We start from the raw sequence: 27,081 nt of genomic DNA on the forward strand, positions 1-27,081 counted from the left end.
CCTGACGCTCCTCATGAGGTCTTCTTGCTTGACTTTTTGTGTGGACACTTCGTGGCATAGTGCCCGAATTCATGACAATTGAAGCATTTAATTTTGGACAAGTCTTTCTTCTTGCCCCCTTGACTAGATTCTGGTTTGGATTGAGATTTATTCCCTTTCCCATTCTTTGCATTTCCATCCAATGCACAATTTTCTTCATCCTCACACTTGGATGAAGTCACATCTCTAGTATTCCGCCTTATTTCTTCTTGTACCAACTCAGACCATAAGCGTTCCTAATTTGGTAGTTTCTCCCTCCCATTCACTGAATCTTGGTAGTTGTGCCAGCTCTTAGGAAGACCTAGAAGGGATAGGCTTACCAAATCATCTTCTGCAACATTAACACCAACCCCGCCAAGTCCATCACGACATTGTGTTGAACCCACTCAGATACTAAGTTGTGGAGTCATTCTTCTGCATATTTATATTTCGAAGTTTATCCTTGAGCTTCAGCTTCCTGTGGTCACTACTATTCTCGAATAATTATGTCAATGCTTTCCACATTACGAATGAATTTTCTTTTCCGTGCATATTTGAGACAATGGGATCCCGTACTCCCTCCAAGATTATTATCCTCACTTTCGTTGCATCTTTCTTCCACTGGGTTAGATTTTGGGCATCATATGCTTATGGTTTTGCAACATTTGTCTTGATGTATTTAAGCAATCTATTGTCATCCAATATCACCTCCATGCAATCCTTCCATTCGATTAAATTAGAGTTGCCTTCCAAGGCATACTCTAGCCTCAACCCAGTGAAGCTCAACGTCCCAACTCTCAAGATATCCTATAGCACTAAACTACAAGTTCGATTCTGCTAAAAAACAACTTCGAATTTTCTACTCTATTGTGAATTATGCTCTAATACCATGTAGAAATTATGTGTAGATCTTAAACTACTTATGAAATTTACTAAATCACAAGACTAAAATCTATTCTACTACTCTGCAGAATTCAATTCACAATCTAGAACACATCATAAACATGCATCAAGAAATATCACACATACACAAAGATTTATCTAGGGGAAAGAAACTGCTCAAAACCCCTTCATATTTGTATTGCATTAATCAAAGAATAGAGATGAATGCATATGCTTTCTCAAGCCTAAGCACAACCTGCAAGTGTATAGTCTATCCCTCTGCTTTACTAACTGACTCTGGCCAACACTAGGCAATTTTAAAGCCCTTCAAGCTCTTATTTCCTTGCGTTGTTCCTTGAGGAATTAGGCTCCTATTAATTAGGAAATTACCTCAATTTGATTGTGCAATTCATTTTGGTTGATCCTCTAATTGCACGCACCACCTGTACATATTAGAATAGTCTACAACTGATAGCACACTGCCTTGGAAGATACACCTAACTTGGGTAACTCGAATTCTCTACATGTGAAAATTATTTTAGGCTGATTGATTAGTTAATTGGATAATCATTGAGTGTGACTGAAGTCACACTACACAACTTGACCTTCCACTAGTTCCTCTAATAGTTAGAACTAGTTTAACTGACAATAACTCAATTTAACTAAATTAGATTGCTACAAATTAGGAATCAATTATGCTTAACTAAACTCAAGTCTTCCAACTCGAATTAACTAATCTAACAGGGTGACACAAGCCATGTTACTCAAGTTAACTCATCCAAGTTTTATATTGAAATTGAAATTCGAATTTTCTCTAGTTTAACCAAGGAAAATCAAACTGATATTTTTCTTGTTGCATTTTCAACACCATACATCACATTATCCCTCTGAACAAAGATGCCAATTGTTTCAAGAATAAGTTTAGATAGGTAAATCCTAAATCAACACCTCTAGTTAACCAAGATTTTGACAAAATTCCTATAGCAAGAATCCTTGCCCCTGCAAGACACACTACTTAGTTGTCAAACCCAATAGTGACTATAAAGAAAACACGTTAGATCCCCATGAGAATTTATTTTAGAAACATTAATGTAGCCTCCATCAAGAATAATTATATTTCTCCCAACATGGAAATATTGTTGCAACAAATTATGAGATCTGAGATGATTTCCTTTTTCAATGGTTTCCCAGGTTATAACCAAGTTTTAGTGAAAGAGGAGGACAGATCGAAGATGAAATTTACAACTTCGTGGGGAACTTTCGAACATATTAGAATTCCTTTTGGGTTGCAAATGTGGGTGATACATTTCAAAGGGTGATGGATCATGTATTTTGAGATATCATAAATAATATCATAGAGGTTTATCAAGACAACCCCACCATATTTTCAAAAAAACATAAGGATCACATCAATAATCTAAGGTAGGTTTTCAAAAGATGTAGAAAGCATGAGATCTTGTTGAATCCTAATAAAATTGTGTTGGGTTCGTTCGAAGGGAAGCTACGTGATCGTATGTTAAAAGGATGAGTTAGAGTAGACCCTAAGAGAGTTTGGGTCATCCAAAAAATCCAATAACCAAGGAACTTGAAAGAGTTATAATCCTTATTTGGAAAAGTCAACATTATTAGGAGATTTATTCCTAATGTCATAGAAATGACAAAACCTATGAACCAGTTGTTTTAGAAGGATGACACTTCCAAGTGGGATGAAGAAAGTTGTATTGTGTTTCAAAATGTTAAATATTTTATCACCCACGCTTCAATATTTGTGAGTACAAATTCCAAGAGGGAATTTATCATATTTTCCTTGGCATCAAATGATACCATTGTTACGGTTTTACTTCAAAAGAATAATAAAGGATATGAATATCCCATAGCATTTATGAGTAAGATAATAAAATATGTCAAGCTCAATTACACTATTATGGAGAAGGCTTACGCATTAGTCAAATATTTAAATCATCTATGTACTTATGTGGGAAATTAAAAAATTGTTGCATTCATTCCTCATCATGCAGTGAAGGAGATTTTATTACAACAGGATTGTTTGGGATCAAGAGAAAACTAGGTAGCAAAAATTCAAGAATATTATCTATATATTAGACTCACTAAGGTGATCAAGGGTTAAGGACTAGCAAAACTCATGGCAAAAGGGAAAGAGGAACCCTCAGGCTTAAGGATGAAGTTTGTGCCATGATTAGTGTGGTCACTCAAGAGTTAGAGCACACTGACTGGTATAAGGATATAATTTATTACCTCAAACACTAGATGAGCACAAACGCACATATATTAGTTTAAAATCCTACAAGAATTGTTTTATAGATCAAGGGTTGGGGTGGAGAAATCCCAATGGGATAAAATTAAGGTGTGTAAATTCGGAGGAAGCCCAAACCATGATTAAATAGTTTCATAAAGGATTATGTGGTGGCTATCATGTATCTAGGACAACCACGCATAAAATCCTTAGGGGTGACTTTTATTGGCCAGCCAATTTTATGTATTTTCATTAATTTTTCAAACAGTGTCAATTGTCTTATTTCTTCACTAGAAAGAAAGAGTTGGCGGCTTTGCCTCTACAACCGGTAGTAGTAGAGGAACTGTTTCAACAATGGGGTCAGGACTTTATCGTATATTTCAAGGATAACTCAAGTAATTTTCATAAGTGGATCTTGATTGCTACTAATTATTCACCAAGTGGGTGGAGGCCATACCCACTAGGAAGGCAACCAATAAACTTGTGTTAAATTTCCTTGAAGATAAGATCATCACTTGTTTCAGTGTCCCTTCCAAAATTATTATAGATAATGCTAAAGTGTTTAGTTACACCCAAGTATCATATTTTTGTTTCAAATACAACATTATCATGTCTCAATCTTTGAATTACTATCCCCAAGGAAATGGTCTAGCCAAGTCTAGCAATAAAAATACAATAAACATCATTAAAAAAATTGTCGGCAAAAACAAAATAGGATGGGATATTAAAATTAAATATGTTATATGGGGGTATATCATCACCAAGAGATATTCAACCTAAAAAATCCCATTTGAGATGGTGTATGGAATTGAGGTGACCTTGCCTATTCATTTGAAACTTCCTAAATATCATATTTTGCAACACTCTTTTACTAATTTTGATGCCATGCAGGGCAAGATTTCACAGTTGATTGAACTAGATGAGATCCAAAGAAGATAATTTTTTCACTTTATCAAGAGCCATGAGATAATGAAGAAGAAGTTTGATAAAAAGGCTTGCAAGCGAGATTTCCAAATCGAAGACTTACTAAGTACTTATATGGAAAAAAATCACAAGAAACCAAGTAATCATGGTAAATTTGAAAGTTTATGGTTAGGTCCTTACATTATTGTTGAGATTGAAAATGAAAATTAATTCTACAATGGTCATCTAGACTATGAGAAGATACCACTACCTATAAATTGGAAAGCCCTCAAATTGTATTACAAAGGTAAAGTGTGACGTTATCAAGGGCGTCTTCTCAACCTTAACTAGTTGTCATCTTTTCCTATGTGATTTCCTTTTATTGGTGTGATGTTATTTACATGCTTTTAGTTTAATTACTTGTTTTACCTTGTCATATTTCCATTTATATTAGTTATTTAGTTTTGTTTGTTAGTTTTTATTTCATTTTGATTTTATCCATCATAGAAAGGGATAGGATTTTGGTTCGACTCTCTCCTAGCATTTTACACCCATTTTGTGAGTTTGTTTTAGGTGATAGGTGGAGGATTCTAGGGTTCTCACATCCTCCCAGGTAAAGCATGTTTCCCATAATTGGAGCCATATGTTACCCCTCATGTTAGCAACGAAACACATACAACTTTTTAGTGCATTCATCAATATTGTAAGCCCAATTTCACAAGTTAAAGTCTTGTAACAACCATGTGAGGCCCTATATTAGGTGGCTTAGACCTTATTTTTTATTGACCATGGATAGTACCTTTGGGTGCATTTTTTGTTCCTTTCATCCCATATAGGATTAGAGGGCCTTGGATGGATTATTTGGCACTCATGGCTTATAAGAACCTCATCTTATGTAGGGGTGATCACTAGTGTATGGGCCAATCCATCTTATGTAATTTTTCAAAGCATTCATCATCATTGTAAGACCAATGTCAGAAGTTAAAGCCTTGAAACAACCATGTAAGGCCCTATATTAGGTGACTTAGAACTTATTTTTTATTGACCATGGATAGTACCTTTGGGTTCATTTTTGGTTCCTTTCATGTCGGATAGGATTAGAGGGCCTTGGATGGGCTTATTTGGCACTCATGGTTTACATGAACCTCATCTTATGTAGGGGTGATCACCAGTGTATGGGTCAATCCAACCTATGTTGGGGTGCACATATGTCTTACTGCATGGTTATGTGTCTATTTAGTCTATATGTGGAATTGGCCTTGGTGCAGTATCCCTCAAATGGTTCTAAACATGGAAGTCTCACAAAGTCAACTTTTTACATTTCTCAAGGTAGTTCACATTTCCCAATGCAAGTGGTCCCAAAAGTAAAAAAAAAATCAACTTGGCACTAAATGCTCCATTTGATGAAAGGATCACACGTGCTAAAAAAATTCCAAACAATGAAGGCATTGTTATGTTATTGGTGGTCAAAGTTGGTCAACATGTATAACCAATTTCTAGGTGGCAAAAATGGGCAACATTGGACAATTTTAGACATGCATGATGTCAAAAGTGACCCACATAAGAAGAGAAACACAATCTAAGTATTAGTTTTTCCAAAACCCAAACGCATCAAAGATATAACATAGGGGAAGTGATGATGTTGCAACACAGGGCATGATGTGAAAAAATGAAGATAGACCCAATGAAATATGGCTAGATTACAACAAATCTAAGTGGCACAATTATCAAATTCATCAAGGCATTAAAGATCAAGAAGAAAGGTGGAAAGGTTGATTTTAGTAGTCATTAAAATTCGATTCAACTAGCCATTAGAGCCTCCACTTAGCCATTATGGAATTCAAAGTGGAATGTTGGAGCATCTTGGACCAAGGGGACACTTTCCTAGCCATTACAATTCAAGGGGACTTCATCACCAATAAAATCGAGTTATAATCAAGCAATTTGAGTGAGTCAAGGGCCACAAGCATGGGGGATGTTGAACCTCCAAGTAAAATTTAAGTCAATTTGACCACTTAGTGGACAAATATATGAATGTAATTGTAATATTTTAATAAAATTACTTAGTCTCTAGATGAAAAGTAAACAATATTTCCTATACGAAGATTCAAATAGTCGTTATCCATTCATTAGAAATGTTTTATAAAAGGCTAGCCTCTCCTCTAGCAAATGGTGTTGTTGTCTTATGAGATCATGTGCCATAATAGATAATTCATTTTGTAAACCTTTGTGCTAGCATTATGTGGGTTGGATTTTATTATCTTTCATTTTCCCGAAAATTGTTGTAATCATGTTAAATATAAAATAATTCACATTAAGTAAGGTCACATAATAGTTGGAGGAGAAATCCATTGAGGTGATACATAGCCATGTGAAAGAGGCAAACTAGGTGCTAATCTAATTTATATCTTTGTTGCAAGTGGTTCACTAGAACAAAGGTTGCACCAATATTTGGGGAGTTAGTTTCAATCAAGAGAAGGGTCCATGTCCATCACACAATTTATTAATGATAAAAGGCACCATGCTAGGGGTTTCTCCTGGTTCAATCTGAAAGGTGTGAATAATTTTAAGACAAAGGTGGGGGAAATACTCTATTTTGAGACCAAGCCCACTTTACTATCAAAGTGCACGGTCAACTTAAGTGCAAGTATGTTTCACAGCTTGGCATCTTGAGGTAATTTTGTGTGGTACAAGGTAATACATCTATAGCAACCATTTCATCTAATAAAACTTCATTTTTTTAATTTTTTGTTTTAGTTTAGGATAATTAACGAGCTCGTTTTTATAGGTTTTATTATTATAAGCTAGTTTGTTTACCTCAGAGTTGTGGGAAATAAAGTTATATATGAAACAAGGATTAAGACACAAAGTTTTGAGCTATTATTGCATATATCTTTCATTGTGTATTAATTTTTTTGTTGTAGATATGCATTTTTCCTTATCGTAGCATAACAAATTTGCAAGTCTTTCAAGGTCCCCAACACCACACAAGTAAGTATTCTACTTTAGGACTTAATAGATAGGTCATATATTAAATTGTCTTGTTTATATTTCATTTATAGAGCCTAAAAGTAATCATTTCTAGTGTTGTTAGTTTAAATCCCTTGCTAGAAATTTTCTAGTCATAGCACCCAGAGGGATTTGATCCTAAAACTCTACAAATTCAAGTTTTAGCTTGTTGGGAATTACAATTCGATGTTGGTTCAAGGCTATGTAGTGATCTTAAAGGGACAATATAATAATTTTTAGACTCCCCACCTCTAGATCTTGGATCTATAGTGCTTTGGTACTGGGTGTTCATTTCAAGGGGAATTGGTTGTTTCCCCTATGTCTTTCTACAGATTTTACAATCTGCAATCAAGGATAACAAGAAAAATAACACTATAAACCCTATAACTAGAGCCAAAATCACAAAAATAGCCTTAGATTTAGTTAGTATATTTTCTATACACTCATCTTGACTACCTACATGATATATATTGTGCATTTGAATGTTTTATATTGTTGGTTGTGATTTTTTACTGCAAATTTGTACACAAAAACCAATAGGACAAGAAATAATTAACTCTTCCACCTCATCCTTTGAACCCATCTAAGGCACTGTTCTTCATTTATTTGATTGAGGTACTCAATGGGAATCCTTCCATATCCCTTTTGTAGGATGTTTGGTTTAAAAAGTGGGGATTTGGGGCAAGGTGATAGTGGACTCTTATGCTGTGTGTGTCAATGATAGTAGGTTGCACAAACCTTTGCAACCCTACAACATTGATCGATAATAAGTACCACTAGGATTTTAACTAGAAAATAAATAAATAAAATAGTAAAAACAAAATATCCAATTTCCATAGAAAATATATACAAAAAAAATCCCTTAAAATGTTTCCTTTGGTTTAATATATTTCTAGACTTATAAGGGCTTTCTTACTAGGAAAATAGCCCACTCAAAAAAAAAAATTAGCTACTGCGAAATTCTAGGAATAAACGGAGCACCTATACGAGTTGTACAACCCTCCCAAAAATGTTATGAATCACCCACAAACCACTTGCTTCTTGTTGATGTAACACATACAGCCTCTCCAACCTGTTGTACGGCCACATTGCTAATCAAATATGTGCCCTAGCCTATTGTACAACCTAATCTACACTTCAACCTACTTGATTTTCCCCTGTATATCCATGACCTCCATAATTGAATGATTCCCCTTACCTCCACACATTCCTATTGTCTTCTTCTCGCTATTAAACACTTGGATGAATGTCCTTCTTCACCCAATCACAAAGATCCTCACTTATCTCACTATGCCTTGTGCTTAATAATGTGCATTATCCTTTAGCTCAACCTTTTTTTATAATTTTGATCTATGTCTAAATCCATAACCCTAATATCCAAAGTGGTTGATGGTTGAGATTAGATCTGAACTTCACTTTGGATCAATAGTTTAGATTTATCTATTTCACTAATGCAAATAACTTTTGCATTTTATTAAATTAAACTCACATTTCTTCATATAAAAAAATTACTTTAATAATTCAGGTAATTGTTAAGGTTAAAGGGTAAGTAAGCAATTTCCACATGTCAAGACACACTTAGACCTGTGTAGAAGTACCTACTTGAGCTAAAAACATCAATAAAGGTATTATGTGCCACTCCTAGCTTGTTCCTGTAAAACACAAACATCCCTTTCACCAAGGGTTTGGTGAGAATGTTTGCAATCTACTCACCAGTGGAGATATACTAAAGATTTATTGCGCCTTTCTAAATCACATCTCTGATAAAGAGATATTTAATATCAATATGCTTGGACCTGTCATGGAACATTGGATTCTCATAGAGTTGATACAACTATGATTATCACAATGTATCATTTAAGGCTCCAACTCTTGACCAAATAATCATGTGATCAATTTGCAAAGCCAAATAGCCTCACAACTCGTTATGATAGGTGCCATATACTATGTTTTTACTAAACGAAGTTCCATGGAATTTTGTTTCCTATTGAACCAATAAATCAATTTTGATCCAAGACTAAAGAGGCACCATAAGGAACTCTTCCTATATGCTGCACTCCCTGCCCAATCCAAGTTTGTATATCCCAACAGCCTCACTCCATCACCTCCAAAAATATCTCAAACCATAGTCCATTACACCTCTCGAGTACCTCTACACATGCTTTGTTGGTACCCATTGCACCTCTCAAGTACGTCGACACATGCTTCATTGCTACCCATTTTACTTACCTCAACTATACCATGAACTAGCTTAGGTTGTTCAAAACAACAACAAAAAATCTAGCTTGACGTTGACTTAATACATCAAGGACCCTATCAACTACACTGTACGACCCACTGACATTGAATTTTGAGTCAAGACCTTCTTTAGATTGGTGATCATAGGTGTAGCCATAGGTATCCTCAAGATATCTATGGTATACCTCCCTTAACCAAGGAAGATCCCATCTAACCTTTTCCATACCTTTATCCCCAAGAAGTAATGCATAAACCCAATGTCCTTCATTTAAAACATTGTATTCAAGTCTAACTTGCACCCTACTATGAGACTTCCTACACATGTGAAAAAGAAATCATCTACGTATGACACCAATATGAGTGATCATCCCCAAAAAGTATGAAGCACAATTTTGGATCCACCTCACTCTTGTCGAATCCCATGCTCGTTAAACATCCATCAATCCTAGAGTACCATGTCATGGGTGCTTTCATGAGTTTGTATAAGGCATTCTTAAATCTACACACATGAGAATCCCTCCCATGTACCTAAAAACCCTAAGATTTCTCTATATACACCTCCTCCTTACTCACCTCATCAAGGAATGATGTCTTCACATCCATCTGATATATCTTCCACCTCATGACTGAAGTAATAGATAAAAAAATATCTAATGGAAATATATATAGGAACTAAAGCAAATGTCTTTGCATAGTCCACTCCCTTGTTTTGGTAGAACCATCTCGCCACAAACCTCACCTTGTACTTCGAAATGCCACCATTTGTAGCATGATTGATCTTGAATACCCATTTGAAACTCACAACTAACTTTCCCTATGATTTCGAAACTATATCCCATACATCATTCCTCATAATGGAGTTATACTCCTCCATCATGGCATCCCTCCAAACTTGCTAGTTTGTTTCCTCTTGAAAACTAGAAGGCTCAAAATCAATAATGTTGCTCATAAGTGTCATGCAGTTTGGAATCTCCCTCAGAGTTCTACTCACTTTGAATTTTCTTGTAGGAGCCTCCACATGCTCTAGAGCATCCTTTAATGTATGTTCAAAACCATCAAGGTCTTCTGGCAGAACTAGTAGGACATATTGCTAACTCCTCCCCACCTAAAGTCTAACCCTATGAACTAGAAGTAGCTAAAGATCATTACTCATCCTTAAGAGCCTCTTTCTCCTCATCCTCTGTCATTAGAAGTGGCTCATTAGAGTTCCTAGATGCTAGTTCCTCATCGAACTTCACAATTCTACTAACCATATATCTTCCTCCTCACCAAAATGAAAATAGTGTATGCCTTTAAAGTCTCATTATACCCCACAAATATTGCCTTTTCTCCTAAGGGCTACAGCTTCATCCTCTTCCCCATGGGCGTTGAATTTTGTAGCTATGGTCGATATTCATAATTTATATTTTAGCCCTTTTAAAGTATAAATAATGTGTAATACATGTTCTTCAAGTCATTTTTATTATTTAACCCTTGAAAGAATTATTGTAACACATGTTATTCATGTCGGATTTAAAAGAGAAATTTTTGAATTTTGAAATTTGAATTTTTGGCTCCAAGATAGTCAAGTCATCCCTCCCTCATGTCAAGGCAACCCCAGTGAAGAGAAACAACCATTCACGAAGGAAGAACACTATATATAGGCATTCGACCTCCTCCACAAATGCACCATTCGACCTCTCATAAGCAAGGCAGTTTCTAGGCATTCAAGTGAAGGAAAAGAAGGATGAAGATAATCTTTCTCTCCCTCTCAAATTCACATCTCTATCTCTCTAGATCACATGTCTATTTCTGGGCAGTTTTTTTGGCTAGTATTTTGTGGGTAGGACGAATTTTTTAGCAGAATGGGAGGTCGAATTTCAGCCTAAGGAAAATAATATCAAGCCTAGTTGCAAGTAAGATTGGAGGCTTGAATTTAGGGTTGGAGACCAAGTTTGACCATAAGCTTTGTTGGTCAATTTGACCTCATAGTTGACTAGCAACATTAGATGTATCTCTTGTTGAACTAAATAGTTTCTCTAAGAAAATGGTTGTTGGGTTTTTCCCTTAAGTGGGTTTTCCCAGGGTAATTCTTGTGTTCTCTTTGTGCATTGTGGTTTCTATTGTCCTTATGGTTGAATTTCTGAAGTGTAATTTCTTAATGATAAACTGGATTGTTAAAAGAATATCTATATCATTAGAAATAATTATCAGTATTTCAAAAATATTATGCGTGTATCTATTGCACTTGAAAAATCAACATGGTATCAGAGATTCGGTGATGAAAAGATGTTGAGATCACTCTTGAAGAAGTTTCAGTAAGAGACCACTCTTGAAGGAAAACCTATATTTTCTTGTTCATGACTATGGGTTCCCATATGAAGGTAGAAAACATTTTAGAAGGAGCTACAAACTTTAGGGCTTCGAAAACAAGGATTAATCTTCTTCTTGCTCTTGCAAAGAAGGATCTCTTGGCTATTGTGAAAGGCAAGGGCACCGAACCTAAAAAAGATGAAGAGAAATTAAAATATGAGAAAGATGATATTATAGCTAGAAGTATCATTGTAGATTTTGTTAGAGATCATTTGATCCCATATACTGCAAATATTGAACCTTCAAAGAAAATGTATGATGTCCTAATTGGTTTGTACATTATCAATAATATTGGTCAATAAATGAGTTTGAAGAATGACCTTTGTGATATTAGAATGACAAGGAATGATACTATAGCCTCATATTTTATAAGGATTTCTCAATTAAGAGATCAACTTCATGCGATTAATGAAATCATTCATGAAAAATAACTAGTAGCTACAACACCTAATGGTTTACCTAAATCATGGGACTCATTTGTAGCATGAATACGTGCCAGAAAAGAGACTCCAAATTTTTATGAACTATGAATTGCATGTACTCAAGAAGAATCAAGGCTCATATCAAGAGGGAATATTCAAAGATACGAAGAAGGTGACTCTCAATATTATGCAACATGTTTCAAGAAAAGTGTGAGAAGAAATAAATTTGGCTTTCAAAGAAGAAATGGGGGAAGAATAAATGAAGGAAGAAGACCTGAAGAAAGAAGATATTCTCCTCAAGGAAAGAGAGACATGTCAAAAGTTCAATGTTATCATTGTCACAAATTTTGTCTATAGAAGTGATTATATTGAAAGATTGAATTATAGAAAGAGGAAGGGAAACCAACATGCTACCACAACAAACTTGGATGAAATTCCAAAGAAGCCTAAGAATGAAGATCCAGGTAGTAAAGAATTTTTCTATGTTTTTTCTCTTACTGGTTTTGTTGCAAATAGTGAAGACTTATGGCTAGTAGATAGTGGTGCCTCAAGGCACATCACAGGAGATCGAGACAACCTCACAAATCTAATGGAAAGAAGATTATCACAAAAGGTGGAACTTGGAGACAACAATAGTTATGAATTCAAAGGCATTGGGAAAACATCCATTAAGCTATAATCAAGTGATAATGTTCATCTTAGCAACATATTATATGTACTAGGTTTGAAGAATAAAGGAGATAGAGTAGAATTTGTTGATGGCAAAGTTATTTTTTGGCCGAAAGGATCTAGTATAGATTCCACTAGAAACAACCTACTCAAGCACTTGTACATAATGATGTTAATCCATGTGAGCTTTGGCATAGAAGATTTGCTCACTTTCATTATAGAGCTCTACCAGAAGAAGAAGGTTGCAGGTGTTCTCAAGTTGCAGGTAGAACATGAAGGAGTATGTAAAGGATGGGCACTTAGGAAGAATGTCAATAAGCCTTTTCCAAGCATCGAAAGTAGATCTAAGGAAATCCTAGATCTATTCCATTCTAATGTATGTGGTATGATGCTAGTAAAATATCTTGGAGGATCTTTATACTATGTGAACTATATTAATGACTTCTCTCGCAAGACGTGGATTTACTTCATGAATATGAAAGATAAAGTATTTGAAAAGTTCTAGGAATTCAAGGTTGAATTAGAAAACTTGAAGGGAAAGAAGATCAATATCCTGAGATTTGATAATGGGGGAGAATACACCTTCAAGGAGCTTGTTTCATTTCGTAAAGAAGCTAGGACTAAGAGAGAATAAATGGTCCCTTACAACCCACATCAAAATGGAGTTGTTGAAATAAAGAATAAAACTATTGAAGAATTTGTGAAGGCAATGATGCATGATCAAGACCTGCCTATGTTTCTATAGAGTGAAGCATCTATGACATCATCTACATTCAAAATAGAAGTCATGGTCGAATTTTGGAAGATAAGTCTCCTAGAGACGCATTAATTGGACAGAAACCTCAAGTTGGTCATTTGATAATATTTGGTTGTCATGTTTATATTCATGTACCTAAAGATAAGAGAAGGAAGTTAGAGCCTTCAAGGAAAAAAAATATTTGTTGGATATAGTGAGTCCTCAAAGGCCTATAAAATATATGTTCCAAGCAAAAATAGGTTGAAGTTAGTAGGGATGTGACTTTTGAAGAGAATGTGGCTTATTGGAAATATAAATAAGTTTCCATGGACTCTGATGAGGATGAAGGACATGAAGCTCCCGGGAAAGAATACTATTTTGGTCCATCAAATCCTTCAGAACATCCTATTGATCATCAAGAAGATCCAAAAGGACCTAACAATCCAATGGAACTAGTTGTTGTTCCTGAAATCAAGAAGAGACCTCTTAGATCTACTTTGCAGGAAGGAGAAGGACATGCAACACCACATGGATCCTTTAGGGAAAGCAAGAGACCAAAGAGGTATCCTGTTTATGCACCTTTGATGCCTAATATGATTGATTTTGAACCTTTGTTACACAGCGTTTTGTCACTGTCCCTGTACTCCCTGTCCATGATCCTGGAGGACCTCTACAGTGAACCCGACATGCTTTCCCATCATTAAGAAACTCTCAATATGTCCCTCTTCATGAGAAGAATAATTCCCCTTTGCATCATTTCCTGAGAATCTTCCTTTTACCCCAGTTTACAAGACTGACGCTACTGACCAGTTTCCTCCTCGCGCCGATTTACAGATTTTAAAACTATCACTAGCGTCATACGGAGCGACTGAGTCCTTTTCCAGACACGCCAGTCCTCTTTTGGCAAGTTTTTTAAATATGGAGTCGAAGCTTCCAGCTCTAGAATCTTCGTAACAGAAGTCTGGTAGATGGTTGGGTTGGATGGAGCCGAAGAAGTCAGTTTGGGCTCCTTTCCCCTATTAGGATGGAACAAACTCAATAGATAAGACCTTCTCCCATGATGAGAGGAACCATCTCCCATCCATCCAAGTTATATAAACCTCTCTTTTCCCAAGCTAAACTAGTTTTGGAGTGAGTTTGAATGATCAGCAAGATGTCTATATCTTGTAGCTTTCTAGTGTATGTTTGAGGGAGAATAGTGTGTTTGTTTTCGTTTGAGACTAAACGGAAGAGGCCTTAAAACTTCCATTGTTGGGGCTATCCATGAGATGCTAGCAGAAGTGTGGGTACCCGGATACGTCAGAGGAGACCAGCAACTTCAAGGCATTGGTTGTCATCTATTTTTTATTTATATGAATACAAATATTGATTGATTTCCTACATGAAATGTTATTTTACATCTTTATGGATTAATGTTCCTTGACATGTTAAGTAGGTTAAATACAATATTGTATGCTATCACATTTGTTGTTGTTGTTTGTTTTCTTGTTTCAAGTATTCAAAGGAAGGAAACAAAAGATAGCTAGAGTAAGGAAGTCGGATCATCACCAATTGGAATAGCGTTCTAAGAGGTAGGCCCTCTTAATTGATTCTAGCTTAAGGAGATTTTCAATAGATTGTTTGTTTGTGGGTAGACCCACTCTCTCGAGCTAGAGGAATTGTTTGTGTCTGCACTAATAATTTACCTGCACCACAAATTGGCAACTCTGCTGGGGAGCCAATCCTTCTATTTCATTGATTGTCATTTCATGGTTTTGTGTGAACTTTTCTAGTATCACCATTTCGCTTTAGTGTTCTCTGCTTTGCCTGGTTTACTGCTCTGAGCCTAAAATTTACAGTGGTAAGTCTGGTTTTAGCCTTTGAAAAAAAAAAAATTTCCTTGAATCCTCGGTCAACGTGTTTATTTTTCTAACAGTCACGTCGATCAGTGCGAGTTTCTCAAAAACAGTCACGCCGACCCCCTTTTGGCGCTTGTTGTTAGTTAGGCAATCGGAATATCAAGGTTTCCTCTAGATCATAGCTAGTGTGTCTTGCCCTTCTGATTTCTGTCTCTCGACTTGTTTTGACTGTGTTCTCCCTGGCTGGAAAGCTCTTTTAGCTTGGTTTATATGCTTGTTTATATGCTCTTTTTGGGCATAGATCACATTGCTCATATTGTTTTTGGTTGAGTCTTTGCATCATTAATTTGAAAGGAATTATCTTTTGTGCTTTGCATTTGCTTGTGATTGATTGTATTAGAAATGTTTCATTGAAGTGTGAAGTGTTTGTGAAGAATTCATTTTCTCATTTCATTTAAAAATACATAATTTTAGTTTTTCGAATCAATATATTACATTATTTAGCATCATTGAAGACTAGAATTGCATCATCATTTGCATTGGAAAAGAAATGAATTCTCTTTACTAGTGAAAGGACTACTTGAAGTGCGTTTGATAGGAAAGATAGGAATTGGAAAGAGTTTTTTCATCATTTTGTTTTTAAAAAAGCGAAATAGTGAAAAGGTCATTTTTCTTTCGATTGCTTGTTTTGTTTCATTTGGGTGTGTTTTCTACTCTCACTAGTGTAAACAATTTATCGAATTGAAAAGGTCTTGTCTCATTTAGATGCATATAGGTTTTTTCTAGTCACATCGATAAGGCCTAAAAACTAAGACATAATTTCAAGATAAACATTAAAAAGTATTCAATTAACCTAAGGCGCATTTGAAACCTAACGATCACATTTAGAAGGTCTAGCCTAGAGATGTGTTCCGACGTCTTTAAACCTAGCAGTTGTCATTCGCTTCTATACTAGACAGCACTAGTACGGACTTGTGCTCCCCATACCATTGTGTATATAAAGAGAGACCCCACTAGGTTGCAATCCTTTATCCATAGGAAGTCGAGTCTGCTTCCTTGTAAACGTGATACACCGAGCACAGCATTCGGGGAGATTGCTTTCCTGTACTTCTTGGTTCACCAGAAGGTATTCTGTAGTTCACGGTTACCTAGTAATCCTTTTTTCCTAGATCATCCTGAGTATTCACTTTGATCTTTTTGACTCCCTAAATATAAAATATCACCCGAGTGCTTGTTCTTTCAATCTCATTTCAAACCAATTTTGATAGAGTCACCTTTTCTTCTTTCTCGACTCTTAAAACATGAAAGAGCACCAGTTTGTTTTTGCATCTTAAAAAATTGTTGCCCACGATCATATAACATCCCTGTTAGTCTTTTGCTAGACCACATCGTGAGTACACCTTTAAATACATTTTAAAGCCTTGAAATCAATCTCTCTTCTGGTTATTTGAGACAAAATCATCATGGTTGAACCAATTGGTTCGCCTAGTTCCTCTTCCTCTCCTCTGTCTAAAAGATTGTCTGAGGAGCCTTTTCTTGAATTTCCACAGTCACTTGAGGACCAAGGTGTTGAACTTGGAATTGTTCTAAGTATTCAACCTTTGTCATCTCATCCTCCCCCTCCTTCAGATACTGGGTCACTTTCTGACATTGGCCCAGAATCTCTGGATAATCCTATCCAGAATCCTAAGAGTCCGCTGACTTCCGAAGGTCAACTTAGAATGGTTGTTTATCCTCTGAATCCTTTGTTCGATCATGTTGTGATATCACCTCAGCGTCCATACAGTCCGTACGGTCAGCCAGGTATTCCTTTGGAATTATCCCCTCAAACATCTTCAGTTGTCTGTTGTCACCTATTTTCATCCATGAAATCCAAAAGCGAAATCCCAATCTCCTCTCTGGGTCACTCGGAGGTTTCCACTCCATGCACAGTCGAGGATCAAGAATATCCTTTCCCTCCTGAAGGTTTCCCTTACACGGGAAGAATTCTGACCAGTGTTCATCCCAAGTTACCACGTAATTATGTGACTTTAGCTCAGTTGGTTTCTAGCACTCCTACTGCCTCATCAGCATATCACAACCCTATTTGGGCATCTGGGGCTATGCCTACCTCAGGTTCGTTCATTCAGAACCCGGCCTCCCAACCGATGGTGCATTCTGCAGTTACTTCAGTCCCGGTGCAAACCACCATTCCAAATCCTCTTGTTTCGTCAGTCCAAGTAACCCGTCTGGTTCAACCGATGATCTCAAGTCATGTCTCTGTCAGTTCTTTGATCCCTCCAGTAAGTGGATAGGGTTTTCCACCACCTGGGGGGTAAAGTCTGAATGTTTCTATGATGTCTGATCTTTTGTAACAAGTCTATTAGGCACATCACTCCTAACATTCAGATCAGTACAATTAGGGCTCATCAAACCTTAATTCAGTTGTTACATGCCCTAGACAAGTCATCTCATTGAATGCTTCCATCCATGAAAGTTTCCTAGCTTGAGACCTCGCTGAAATGTCTCCTTGAGACACTAGCACAACCTTGGTCAGGGGTAACTGTGTTGTAGAGAAGGTAGGCCCATTCAGGCCTGTACTACAGTGCACTTAGGTCCTCTTTGACCTGCACTGTGCAAGATTGAGCGAAATTTGAATAGGGTTCTGGGAATATTCCTTCATTCTAGATGATTCTAGAAGGATCCCATCTCTTATCTCCTCCTATGAGATCAAAATTGGATAGGCTAAGGATCCCTTAACCTCCTATCCTCTCATCCCTTTCTCCATAGAAACTAACTCCAAGTTTGGAAGGTCGTTCAATACCCTCATTTATGGAAAAACCACCTCCATTTCCTATAAATTGAGCACTCAGCATAGTGATCAAAGCGCTAGAATCTGAAGTTTGTAAGGAAATTATGTTGGTTTGAGGATTGAATTTATGTTAAGCAATGTTATGTCGCTGGAGTTGTGTGCTTTTAATGTGGCAAGGGTTGAATTGAAGCTGGAGGAGTGGCACAGGATCGAACTGTATTGGGTGATACTCTTCCTTCTACATTAATAAAGAACTTATTCCTTTTCTCATATGATTGTTCATATATATGATGATTATGTGTTTCAATGTCTTCGGTTCCATTGTTTTATAGTAGATAGATCATCTATGCTTTGATCGTTTCTTGTTTCTGATTCTCTTTATGCAGGTAGATTTTGAGCAGATTTAGTTCAAGTGGGAGCGATGTGAGCGATTCAAAAGAGATTTAGGAAGCAAAAGGAAACAAGTAAATTCCTCTATCTCATCTATCTTCTATAAGAAAAGGTTAAACTACTTTCATTTTGTTGTTCTAGGTGTAGTCACCCACCTAGGGAAGATGTGTTTATCCGTAGATGCAAATTCCATGTAACAAATTGGTGACCATATTGGGGAATGAATTTCATTCTTGGTGGCTTACCCTCATCATATTACACCCTAGTAGACTTTTCTTAGCTTTATTGATCTTATTTCAGTGTTTTTGAAGTGTTTTTAGTCAAAAATTGTGCTTGAATGTCTCTTGATTTGAATCTCTGGCACTAGCGCAATGTTGGTCTTGACACTGTGCGCTGCAGAGCATCCCCTGCCTTAGAGACAGTGCATTGCAGCGCATTGTCTCCCACTCTGGCCTGCACTAATTCCTCTTAGGCTAAGAAACCCACCTTTGGTTTGATTTTTCCAAAGTTGCTTATGTTTTTGTTTGTTGAAAGATCAATGACTCTTATGGTTCTCAAATCAAGTTGTATTTCTCTTCCTAACCCTACTTTGGCCTTGATTGTTTAGTGTTTCTTAAATTATTTCTTTATCATTATCAATTCATTGTCAAAGTTAGTTTATAGTCAATTAATCTTTTATGAAAAGGAAGTGTCGTAAAGTCTTCATTTCTTTTAAAAAGGAACTGTCGTAAAGTCTTCGTTCTTGTGAAAAGTATTGATTGATTGTATGTGCATTTAGTTTCCTTTTGTTCATCTAAACATTAAGGGAATTGAAAAGAAAAACTTGCATTATGCATCTAGAGGTTTGTGTGTGCTTGTAGGAATATTATAGGGAAATTGCATTAGATGTGCTCTTTTCTCTTTGATTAAACATTCTGATTGCTCTATCCCTTGTAGTTAAGGTTTTCATTGTTCAAATAAAATGGAAAGAATGTTTCTCATCATAGTTGCATTCTAGGAATTTCAAAGACATCACGCAGTGAACCTGAAAGACAAACTCTTAATCAAGATCAACTTAAAAGTTATCTCAATTAACCTAATGGAGCATTGTCACCTAACGAATAAAATTTAGAGGTTCTATGCTAGAGACGTGTTCCGGCGTTGTAAAACATAGAAATTGTCGTTAATTATCTGCGATACATTCCGAGTGTGATACCTCATTCCACGTATGTAAGTATATTGTAGCTCATCCATGTACCTTCGGGTATATAGGGCAGTATTATAGTATGAAAAGTATAAAGGAATGCTCTCAATGTGCGGTTTCACATTAGACAGCGGTAACACGGAGTTGGGCATCCACGTACTTTTAGGTATATATGGGAGGACTACATTAGGTTGCTATCCATCCTTAGGTAACCAAGTCGACCGCCTTGTATACTGTGATATACCGAACACAACATTTGTTGGGTTGTGTTATATTCTTTCCACGACAAGCCCACGTAGTGAACCGGGGGGTTAGAGGGGGGCCTCCACCCCCCCTTCGTTGCACCAATTGTGCAGTGGGGGGGGTCACAGGGGGGTTTGAGGGGGGCGGGTAGCCCCCCTCTACGGGGTCCAGGGTAGCGCCCCGAAAAAAATAAATAAATAAATAAAAATAAAAATAAAATAAAATAAAATAAAAAAATAAAAAAAATTAATTAATTAATTAAAAATTAAATAAATAAATAAATTTAATAATAATAATAATAATAATAATAAAATAATATAATATAAATATAAATAAAAAATATAAATATAAATAATTAATTAATTAAAAACTAAAAATTAAAAAAAAATAAAAAATAAAAATAAATAAATTAAAAATAAAATAAATAAAATTAAAAATTAAAAAAATTAAAAATAAAATAAAATAAAAATAAATAAATAAATAAATAAAATAAAATAAAAATAAAAAAATTGGATCCTATATTAGGTTGGGCGGACCTACCTATGGTTTTGTGCATGGTTTTCCTACATGGTTTTGGACACGATGGTTTTCCTTCCATTGTATTGGATGCTTCGACATGTATAAATATATATTGTAACATTGAAAAGAACATAATGAAAAATCAAGTTGGTAGTCTCAGTTTTCGGATCCAGGGGAAAATCTCTGTGTATATGTGTTTTATGTGGTATGCTCTTGCATTGTTTATTTTCTTTGTTTTAGAATTCATATGCAAGTAATTTATGTATGGGGTTAAAACCTACAAAATTCGAGGAGATTGCCTGCACATATGTTAAGCCCTTGGTTTACTGAGGCAGTATATTGCAGTTCACAGTTGCTTGGTAATCCTTTTACCTAGATTTTCCCTCTTTTGTTTTGTTATGTTATTTTGATTAAAATAAATTAGTTGACTACAGATAACATCCTCCACGTCACTCCTTAGTTGATCTTAGGTTGAAACATAAGGCAACAACTTTGTATTCCACTGATCAAGGAATTCCTTTTGATGGGAATCCTAGTCCTTTTCCTCCTTGCAGAAATATTGGTGCTCCTTATATGGCTACATTGTCCCTTCTGGGACTTACCATCGGATTGCTAGTATGGTTGTTCTCAACCTCCTTGGCCCCGCAACTGAATATTCCTACAATTGAACAAAATCAACCTCCATTTGATCCGAAAGTTGACCATTTTCATTCTTCGTCGGTTGTTTCTTCCTCCCCTTCTTCCTCTTTGCCTGGTGAAAGTATTGGCACTAGTAACCAGGTGGCTGAGAAGAAGAAGAAAGGGAAGAAGAAGAAGAAGAAGAATCAAATTCAATAGGAGGCAACCAAGCAACCATTGCTTTGAATGCAACTTCTGATGAGAAACCATCCAATAAGCATCACAAACTTTGATATCCTTGCAAAATTTATACGGGAGACCATCTTCTTCGAAATAATTCTGGTATTCCTCAGATCTTAGAAGAATGGTCTGCTCGTTCACATCATCTAATGCCATCAACTTCTGGAGATCATGTTGGTGACACACCATCAACTAGCGGTAGTAAAGTTCATGGAAAGAAGGGTAAAGTTAAGTTTCCCTGTAGGTTATGTGAAGGGAATCACCCCATTCACTTTTGTCCCTATCTGGATGAAGCCTAAAAAGTGTTGGATAACCGTCCTGCTTCTTCGCAGAGACTTCCATCTGGTTACAAGAGACTCTCCCTTAATCCTTCACTAGTTGATGAAGTGACTGAACCAAATCAACCATCGGTCAAACCCACTCTCTCTAAATGTGAATCCCATGAGTCTATACCCGACCAATCACAGGTCGAGGAAACAGTTGACCCGATTTCACCTTTAGTTAATCGTACTTTTCTCGTAGAGAGTGAGTATGATACCACTCAAGTTCTTTTCGTTTCTTCATATTCCAATGAGCTTGGAGGAAACCCTTTTGTTCCATCAAGACAGGAGGAAAATCCTCTCGTTCACGTAACTCAAGGGGGTAATTCTCGTGTTCTTATGGTACCCCCTCCAAGTAGTCTTGTCACTTCCTTCGATTGGAATTGACTGGCAGGATGTCGTCTTCCTTCTTATGTGCCTTTCCAGATCATAGTAAAGGTTTATAATATGATTGTGTCTTGCACTATTATTAATGAAGATGCATATGTGAGTATCCTTTCCTCCACTACTTGGCAGGCACTCGGTTCGCCACCACTTGTGCCTGTTACCCAGAATATGTTAGATTTTAACAGAGGAACGAGTCAACCATTAAGGATCCTTCCTAAATTTCCTATTACTTTGGGAGGAAAAATTGTTTATCTCAATGTGATGGTAGTCCCAGGCCCTTTAGATTACAATTTACTTCTTGGGCGTGACTATGTTTATGACATGGGAGCTATTGTTTCAACACTCTTTCGAGTGATGTGTTTCCTGCATGAAGGCAGAATTGTCACCGTTGACCAGCTTTCATTTCCTGGTCCAAATATGGCTTCCAGTCAACCATATTCCCTAAATGGTCCTTTTGTCCCAATGGTATCTTCCCTACCACGGGTCAACTATGTGGCAAATCGTTCCATACCTACATCAACTGACGATCAATTCCGTGATTTTGTGCATTATGTATTAGGGGCATTGGAACCAGATCTCTCCAATGGATTCCTTGCTATGTATCCCTTCTAAAGAATTGTTCTCCCATCTGATGAGAACCTCTTGGAAGTCATGACCTCTTATGGGTCATGATCAAGGAATCATGAGGATAGTTCCTAGTCTTGTGTCAACCTCGTTAAAAAATGAAACAAGGAATATGAGGATAGTTCCTATTCTTGTGTCAACCTCATTAAAAAATGAACAAGGAATATGAGGATAGTTCTTTTGTTGTGTCAACCTCATTAAAAAATGAAAGCAAGTCCACGAGCACAGTTCCTTGTCTTGTGTCAAGCTCATTAAAAAATGAAACAAAGAATATGAGCATAGTTCATTGTATTGTGTCAAGCTCGTTAAAAAATGAAACAAGGAATATGAGCATAGTTCCTTGTCTTGTGTGAAGCTCGTTAAAAAATGAAACAAGGAATATGAGGATAGTTCTTTTATTGTGTCAACCTCGTTAAAAAATGAAATAAGTCCCAGAGCAGAGTTCCTTGTCTTGTGTCAAGCTCGTTAAAAAATGAAACAAGGAATCAAAGCATAGTTCCTTGTCTTGTGTCAAGCTTATTAAAAAATGAAACAAGGTCCCGTGGACCAACGTTCCAACTCAAGTCTTTGATTAGATCTCATAAAATCTTAGTCGAGTCTTTCACTTGATCTCGTAAATGAACCTTCATTCCATCCACCTCATAGCCACGAGTAGTCTACTTAGGTGAATGTAATGAAGCTTGGGGGGCATGCACCTAAAATCGAGTCATCATGCTGGGGGCATGTAAACTAATCTCAAGCATAATTTTTTCATGGTTCAAGCTTGTGTAAAAATAAACCTAGCTTGTGTAAAATCAAACTGAATCCAAGCATAGTTTTTTCGTTTCAAGCTTGTGTAAACATGAAACTGAATCCAAGCATACTTCCCTATAGTTCAAGCTTGTGTAAAAATGAACCCATCTCCATTTTAACCCTCGTGATTTCCATTCTATCAGCCTCTTCCATCAGATGAGCCTTGGTTTTTCTCCGTCCATCATCACTATCTGTTTAGCTAATCATACACTTTCACTTGGTTGTTTTACCCCTTTTCAGGAACAGTTGCAATGAGTGATCTTATTAGCCAGCCTCTTCACATAAATTTACATGTTTTGAGAAGTTCCAACATCACCGGAACCAGTTTCTATCCTAGAAACCACTCATTCCTCTAAGTGGAGTCCTCTTTAAGCTCTTTTTAGACTCTCAAAATATGAAAAGATTGTCAAGCGCTTGTCCTTTTTATCTCATTAACGGATTGGAAATGACATCTACTCAGTATAAATTTAACCCTTTTCTGGACTAAGATAGGTTATTTATGAAAAGGGAATACGTTGATCGAACATGGTCAATAGGTTCTCTCTTGTATTCTTTTATGATTTTTCGGACTTGAGACACAAACTTACAAAAAAGAACTTGTGGAGTTTTCTTTTTGTCCCTTTTCAGACTCTCTAAACATGAAAACAACCAAGTTCTCATTGTCATTAAACTCGTTAAAACATTAAATAGTGACAAACTTGTCCATCATGACAAGACCGAGTTTCACCTTCACTAGACTCGTGAAAACATCACATAGCGATGGATTCACTCGAAGGGTGGAATTATACTACAAGCATATGTTATCCTCCTCAAGCTTGTTAAAAAATAAAGAGGCACTAGTCAGCAATGACTGGGGAAAATGGGAAAAGGGATGAATCACTTTATGGTAGCAAGTCGCTCTTGAACATGAAACTTTCACTTCATCTCCGTGACTATTTGGGTTGGGTTATCTGCTTGATGGTTATCATACATATGGTCTATCATACCATCCATCACTTTGGTTTTGGGTCAATGCTGCTAATTCATTCAGTGTCGCTGACATGTTCAAGAGAAGTCACTCAGTAAAACTCATCATTTTCAATACTCATAAACCTTCATTTTCATGACCGCCATTCCTGAACCTTGTGTCGTCAATCACATTCCATCTCCAAAATCATTACACTCATTTCATGTCATTGATGTGGGATACATCACGTCCCTCCTATGATGAGTCGCTTCTTATCGACATTAGCACATTATACAAGAAGTTGACTTAGAAACACCCTCCCAGTACCTTGGGGCTTGCATACATCAATGGAAAGTTTCTCGCTTCCGGCGACAAGTTTACATCACTGGCCTTCGACCAAAAGACTTTGTATGGTGTTTGACATCAAAACATTTATTCACACCATGCAGAATGTACTGCAGTACCTTGAGAATCATTATCATTATTGGTGATCTCTCTCGCGTCTATTAACGACTTACATCATTGGCTGGTAATCAGATGGTGTATTCCCATGTTCGACTTCAGATCACATATTCACATGGTTAGACTCGTACTTGAGCAAACGATTGAACAAGATAGAAGACCCTGGATCTAGTTTCATCCATCCAGGCTGCGATTTCAAGAGAGTACTAAATCATCTGTACGATGGCTTTACACTGATGGTCATCCCATCATGGGTTTATATATGTAGACGACTATCTATGTACATGTAATGAAAATTTTATATACTGAGTATGGGTATGCCTTCCCTTATAAATTCATGAAAAATTCAAAGATATCATGATATTATGTACTGTAATCAATGCAGGTCACCGTCCGCTTCAATTCCTCTCTGTCACATCGTAAAGCATATCACTCGACATTATCATTTTCGATTTCATGATTTAGGGGGCAACTGTTACAGGTCTATTTGGGTACATCACTCCCGACATTCAAATCAGTACAATTAGGGCTCATCAAACCCTAATTCAGTTGTTACATACCCTAGACAAGTCATCTCATTGAATGCTTCCATCCATGAAAGTTTCCTAGCATAAGACCTTGCTGAAATGCCAACTTGGGACATCAGTGTAGCCTTGGTAAGGGGTAATTGCGCTGCAGAGTAGGTAGGCCCATTCAGGCCTGCGCTACAGTGCACTTATGCCCTCCTTGACCTGCGCTGGGCGAGATTGAGCGAAATTTGCATAGGGTTCTGGGAATATTCCTTCATTCTAGATGATCCTAGAAGGATCCCATCTTTTATCTCCTCCTATGAGCTCGAAATTGGATAGGCTAAGGATCCATTAACCTCCTATTCTCTCATCCCTTGCTCCATGGAAACTAACTCCAAGTTTGGAAGGTCATTCAATGCCCTCATTTATGACAAAACCACCTCCATTTCCTATAAATTGAGCACTCATCATAGTGATCAAAGGGCTAGACTCTGAAGTTTGTAAGGAAATTCTGTTGGTTTGAGGATTGAGTTTATGTGAGTTGTGTGCTTTTGATGTGGCAAGGGTTGAATTGAAGCTGGAGGAGTGGCACAAGATCACTGTATTGAGTGATACTCTTCCTTCTACATTAATAAAGAGCTTATTCCTTTTCTCAGATGATTGTTCATATCTATGATGATTATGTGTTTCAATGTCTTCAATTCCATTGTTTTATAGTAGATAGATCATGTATGCTTTGATCATTTCTTGTTTTTGTTTCTCTTGATGCAGGTACCTTTTGAGCGGATTTAGTTTAAGTGGGAGAAACGGGAGCAATTCAAAAGAGATTTAGGAAGCGAAAGGCAACAAGTAAGTTCCTCTATCTCATCTATCTTCTATAAGAAAAGATTAAACTACTTTCATTTTTTTGTTCTAGGTGTAGTCACCCACCTAGGGAAGATGTGTTTATCTGTAGATGCAAATTCCATGTAACATCTTTGCTGAGTTGATTTGCTCCCTTCCCTCTGCTTCTCTTCCTGTTGGTGCCAATGAGCAACTCTCGGACGAGACTCTTTTCTTAATTAGCACTCTCGACCCCTGGTATGGTGATATCATCGTGTATCTCTAGACATCCACTTTCCAGTCTACGTTGACCAAGGATGATCGTCGACGCATTCGACATCAATCTCAACCTTACCGTATCATTGAAGATACTTTATACCACATCAGTGTCGATACCATTCTTCGTCATTGTCTCATTCTCAAGAAGGCTGAGAGAGTCTTGAATGACTACCATTCTGGTGCATGTGGCAGTCACCTGTCTGGATATGCTACTGCTCAAAAAATCCTTCGCGTTGGTTATTTTTTGCCCTATATCTTCAAGGATTGCATCCTTGTTGTTCTCAAGTGCCATGAGTGCCAAATTTATCAACGTAAAATGCGCGCCCCACCCGCTCACCTACACCCTGTTATTATCGTTGGTCCTTTTGCCAAATGGGGCATCGACTATATGACTTGTAACCCTCGTTCGGACAGGGGGAAAGGGTATATTATCATTGTTGTGGACTATTTCACCAAATGGGTCGAAGCAATGCCTACATACTCTATGGATGGTAAAATGGCGGCTCAATTTCTATTCAATAATGTTATTTCCAGGTTTGGAGTGCCTCAGGCTATTATCACCAACCATGGCTCCCATTTTTTAGATTAAATGATGGCTGAGCTGACTTCTACGTTGGGTCTACACCATGATGACT

This window comes from Pinus tabuliformis, chromosome 9 (genome assembly GCF_031772625.1).
Source record: "Pinus tabuliformis cultivar Carrire ecotype Pingquan chromosome 9, CPIR1, whole genome shotgun sequence".
In the NCBI taxonomy this organism is placed as follows: Eukaryota; Viridiplantae; Streptophyta; class Pinopsida; order Pinales; family Pinaceae; genus Pinus; species Pinus tabuliformis.